Raw genomic sequence first — 5,629 nt, forward strand, 5'->3', positions numbered from 1 at the left:
AACCGGGAACCAGAGCAGCCCTCCACCTCCAAGTGCTAGCCTGCGACTACCTTGTCCTGGGTTAGTTACCCAGAACCCAGACCTGAGACCTGAACTCCGAACCTCCAGCTTAATTTCTAACCACCTCAGCCTCCCAGTCTCCAAGATCTCCAAACCTCGAGAGGAGCAAGCTTCCTCCCTGTAGGCCTCACCACTCCTCAACCTTTAAGCCTCATCAAGCCTCCCCACGGGCTTCAGACTCTCTTCCCTCAGGCCTCGGACTCCCCCTCAGGCCTCAGGCTCCAGACCCTTCCGCAGGCCCTAGGCTCCGGACTCTCCTTCAGGCCTCAGGCTCCCGTCTCTCCCTCAGGCCTCAGGCTCCAGTCGGCTCTGCCGGCTCCTCCGGTCGGTGCGGTACGGCTCACCGCTCCGCTCCTCTTCCCACGGGCTGGGCTCTGCTCCTCCGCTCGTTGCCGGTCCGGACTCGGGCTTCTGCCTGGCCTCCTTCCTCCATGCCCTGGCAGTCTGGGGGTGGAGGATCGGGTGCCCTCGGCAGTGGGGCGGGATCCCCTCTTTCTCCCGCAGGGGGGCGTGGCAGCCACGCCGACGTGGGGGGGGCGGGGCCCCGGGCCCTCGGGTTGTACGCGTCAGCCCAGGCGGGCTCGGAACCCCGGTCCTCCCCTCTCAGCCTCCTCAGGAGCTGGGATGGCAGGCCCGAGCCGCGCATGCCTGCTCACAGCCTTCTCCTTGGGAACCCTACGTCCTGCGGACTTGGTTATTAAGATCGAGTTTGGGGCAGTAGGCATAAAATACGAGTAAACAAGGCACAATCATGCGCGTGCGTGTGTGTGTTTAAAGGGAGAAAATGCCGTTCACGCTTCCTCCTCAATTCCAGATTTCCCTGAGCGCGGCCGGAAGTCACCTGAGAAGAGCGGAGGAACACGGAAGCGCCCGCCCGGGGCCGGCCGCGCCGCGGGCCCGTCGCCATGGCGACCGGCGGGCACCGCCCACCCGTCACCATGGCTGCGGGGGGCGGGAGGCGGGCGCGGGGCGGTGACGTCACAGGCGCGCCCCGCGGGCCCGGACGGCGGCCCGGCCTCCCTGGGAGCCGCCATGGTGGCGCCTGAGCCCGGGGCGGGTCGAGGCGGCGTCGTCGCCCGGCGCGGCCGGCGGCCATTCCCTCGGGGAGGCTGAAGCCCGGCGAGCCGACACCGGAGACCCGAGGCCCGCGGAGAGGCCTCAGCGGATCGCCGTCCCGCCCCGCCCCGTGACCCGAGGCGAGGCCGAGAGAAGGTAGACGCCGCCGCCCGCCCCCCCCCCCCACCCCGGCGGCCGTGTCGACCAGATCCCCTTAGCTCGGGGAGGACCCGGTGTTGTTCTAAACCCTTGACACACTTACAAAGTCACTGCCAGAAGAAGAGAAGTACAGGTGTAACGTAGAATAACAACCTGAGAAGGTACAAAAAAAGATAGCGAGCCCCAGCCGTCCTGGCTCGTCCACAACACCCCCACCCCACACCTCCTATCCCTCACCCCCCACACCTCCCATCCCTCACCACCACCACCACATCCCTCACCACCTCCCATCCCTCACCCCCCCACCTCCCATCCCTCACCCCCCACCTCCCATCCTTCACCACCCCCCCACACCTCCCATCCCTCACCCCCCTGGGAGCCGGTGCCACCCGAGGCCCACCAAGGCAGCCGCATCCGTTCTCAGGGCACCAAGAGGAACCATGAAGACTTGGGAGCCTGGCTTCCAGGTGCACAAGTCCAAGTTCGACGGCGGGCGGACGCTGGTGGTGCACACCTGTCATCCTAGCTTCTCCGGAGGCTGAGATCTGGGCATCACCATTGGGAGCCAGACTGGCAGGAAAGTCCTATTATCTCCCAATTAAGCACCGCCCCCCCCCAAAAAAAAGAAAAAGATAAACGGGAGGTGGAGCTGTGGCTCAAGTGTTGAGAGTGCTAGCCTTGAGAACAAAAACTCAGGGACAACACCCTGGCCCCGAGTTCAAGCCTCAGAGCCAGCACACACACACACTTTTTAAAATTTTATTATACTGTAAAGGTTACAGTTACATGAGTAAAATAGTGAGTACATTTCTTTTCAAACAGTATCACCCCCCTCCTTTTCTCCCCCTTGCCCTCTCCCCACCAAGTTGTAAAGTTTATTTCCAACATAGTGTCTAGTGAGTATCACTGTTGCATTGATTCACCCTTTGTCCCACCATTTCTGATTCCCTTTCCCTTTCTCAAATAAGATAAACAAGACAAAGGGTACTGAAATTATAAAACAAGCAAACAGAAAAACAGTGACCAAAGGGAATAAACCAGAGGAGAAAACAAATGAAAAGACAAAAGACATAACTGCAAACAGTATATTAAACAACCACCACACCCTCCCCCAACAAAACTCTCTTGTTTTCATATCATGGAGATCGTTTCAATTAGCAGTTTACGTGGTCACATGTACATAGCTATTGAAATATGAATTTCTGCTAGGACTGTCCTAGACATATAGAAATTATTACAAATGAGGGAAAATAAGGAGCCTGTTTCTTTGGGTCTAGCTTATTTCACTTATGATTTTTTTCCAAGTCCTTCCATTTCTTTATGAATGGGATGATGTCATTCTTTCTGATGAAAGCATAGAATTCCATTATGTATACATACCCCGTTTTCTTGATCCATTCATCTACGGAGAGGCATCTGGGTTGATTCTATATCTTGGCTATGGTAACTAATTCTTCAGTGAACATAGTTGTGCTGGTAGCTTTAGTGTGGCCTTGTTTGTGATCATTTGGGTGAATGCCACAAGTAAGATTGCTGGGTCATAGGGGAGCTCTATGTTTAGTCTTTTGAGGAATTTCTATACTGCTTTCCAGAGTGGTTGAACAAGTTTACACTTCCACCAACAGTGTAGTAGCGTTCCCTGTTGGCCACAGCCCCATCAGCATGTTATTATTTGTTTTCTTGATAATGGCCATTCTAACTGGGGTGAGGTGGAATATAAGTATAGTTTTATTTATTTATTTATTTTGGCCAGTCCTGGGCCTTGGACTCAGGGCCTGAGCACTGTCCCTGGCTCCTTGCTCAAGGCTAGCACTCTGCCACTTGAGCCACAGCGCCGCTTCTGGCCGTTTTCTGTATATGTGGTGCTGGGGAATCAAACCCAGGCCTCATGTATACAAGGCAAGCACTCTTGCCACTAGGCCATATCCCTAGCCCCTCAGTATAGTTTTGATTTGCATTTCTTTTATGGCTAGAGATGTTGAACATTTCTTAATGTGCCTATTGGCCATTCTTATTTCTTCTAAAGAGAAGTCTCTTTTTAATTATTTAGCCCACTTATTAATGGGGTGATTGTTTCTTTGAGGATTTGTCTTTTGGGGGTTTAATTTTTTGAGCTCTAAGTATATTTTAGATATGAGGCCCTTGTCTGTTGTATAGCAAGTGAAGATCTTCTCCCAGTCTGTGGGTTTCTATTTATCTTGCTAGCTGTGTCCTTTGCCGTACAGAAGCTCTGCAGTTTAATGTAATCCCATTTATCCAGCCTTTCTTTGATTTGTTGGCACACACATAGTTTTCACAATTGCCTCTAGGGGAAGATAATTCTTGAAATGTTCTGATAATGTCACCCTCATTTAGACTAGTACAACACCAGTTGGCTTGCAACATTTCTGGAAATTTCAAAATACAGTACTGGTTCTGAGTTTTAATTCCCTCCTCTGAGGGAGGGGGTTAGGAGCTGGGTTTAAACTTTCATTGCAAAATCATGCCTTTGTTTTTTCTCTATGTGGTTCAAGAGATGATTTGGGGGAACCACTTATAGAAGTGGGTATTTGAAAGAAACTGAATTGTTGGGGTTTTACATCCTCACATCTATTTCAATGCAGAACAGTCCTGAATTCTACCTTAGACTACCTTATTTCTATGTATGGTATTGTTTGAAGTGAAAGGTCTAGTACTAAGAAATCAGTGACATTAGCAAACTGCTTGGGTAGTTGATTTAAAGTGCCCACTATTTTATAAACTGAAACCACGAACATGAACGCACAGATCCAATACCAATGTGCTGATGTCTGTGGACTTACCATAGTACTTTCTTGTTCTTGATTAAACAGGCTAAAAGAGACAATGATGTGTAGGTCAAATTGTATCCAAAGAATCAGGACCTGTTTAAAACATGAAGGGTGTGTAGAGATTTCTTCAAAGGATGTCAGATACGCTCAAAGGATTCATAAGAAATGCCCCAAGAGATGACTCTGTGTGTGTGTGTGTGTGTGTGTGTGTGTGGTTTGCAGCCAATTTGTGTCTTGTACTCTTTCAACCAAGAAGCAGTTCCTTTGTTTGAAATCTGCCTCCTCTTTCTTGAATGTAGCTAGGTCTCTCTCTCTCTCTCTTTCTCTCTCTCTCTCTCCTTCTCTCTCTCTCTCTCCTTCTCTCTTGGTCTTGAGGCTTGAACTCAGGGCCTGGGTATTATCTCTGAGCTCTTTTGCTTAAGGCTAGCACTCTACCACATTGAACCAGGCTTTTGAGTGGTTAATTAGAGATGTGGCTCATGAGGACTTTTCTGCCATGGTTGGCTTCAAGCCGTGATCATCTGATCTCAGCCTCCTGAGTAGCTAGGATTTCAAGTGTGAGACCCTGGTGCCTAGCTTGTATGTGTCTTTTAATAAAGATTTTGTTTCAGAAAAGGGATTATGCAAGGATGGAAGGGCACTGATTGATATCATTTGTATTTTAAAGAAAAGCAGAACTCAAGCTTTAAAGAATGCCTTGTCCAACTGTCCCATAACTGGTAAGAGGCAAAGTTGTGTCTATAATGAAGGCTGTAGATTTCCAACTCTAATTTTTTTCTTTGCAGAAGCTGGCTACCTGGAAGCACCACTCCCTGCTTGGCACCTCTGGGTACTTACTTGAGCTGTCCCATGAGGCATTATGACCTACTCGTGACCAGTGAGCACTTCAAATGTGGCTGATCTGAACTGAGAGGTGCTGTAACTGTCAAAGACATACTGGGTGTGGACATCTCTCCTTGGTCATCTAAAAATATTGATTACAAGTTAAAATAATATTTTAGGTATTTAAAAATAGAATCGAATAACTATTGAAAAACTTAGTGCTACTACCAGAAAATGTGAAATTAGATTCACATTCGATTTCCATTAGAGAAGACTGCTTTAGCCTCAGGGCAATATCTTTATTGATCAACAATGGAAGAATCTGACCTCCCCATTTCCCTGGGTTGTTAACAGTCATATGATGTCATCCTTGTGAAAGAGCTCTGCAAAGTGCTACACAAAATGTCATAATTTAAGATGTTTAATGCTCACTTGGGTCACCAATTGTGATAGCTGTTCTTATAGGATAGTATAAAATTTGTGGTGTTTTGCTTTTGTGTGTGAATAGCTATAGCTGTGTTCCTTTGGAACACCACTTCTCTCAAATATTCTGGAGGAACATGAAATTTTTGGTGACTTGTTCACACCCTAATTTCATCCCCAGACCAAGAAACCATTTGACTACAATAATTCATATTAAGCTATGGATAGGGTTAATGTCAAAACTACTACAGGACCAATCAGAAAAGAGATATTTGTTTTCCATTGTGTCCATTTGTGTCCTTAGGTGAATAGAATTTAAG

The 5,629-nt window shown here is 48.6% G+C and overlaps 1 long non-coding RNA gene across 1 annotated transcript; it reads left to right on the plus strand.

The window, feature by feature from the left end:
* Positions 1-1,068: 1,068 nt before the first annotated feature.
* On the plus strand, positions 1,069-5,377 carry LOC125357031. The gene is made up of 2 exons (XR_007212048.1): positions 1,069-1,272; positions 4,850-5,377. It is a non-coding gene; the product is annotated as an uncharacterized LOC125357031 (long non-coding RNA).
* Positions 5,378-5,629: the final 252 nt, after the last annotated feature.

This window comes from Perognathus longimembris, chromosome 9, assembly GCF_023159225.1.
Source record: "Perognathus longimembris pacificus isolate PPM17 chromosome 9, ASM2315922v1, whole genome shotgun sequence".
NCBI classification, from domain to species: Eukaryota; Metazoa; Chordata; class Mammalia; order Rodentia; family Heteromyidae; genus Perognathus; species Perognathus longimembris.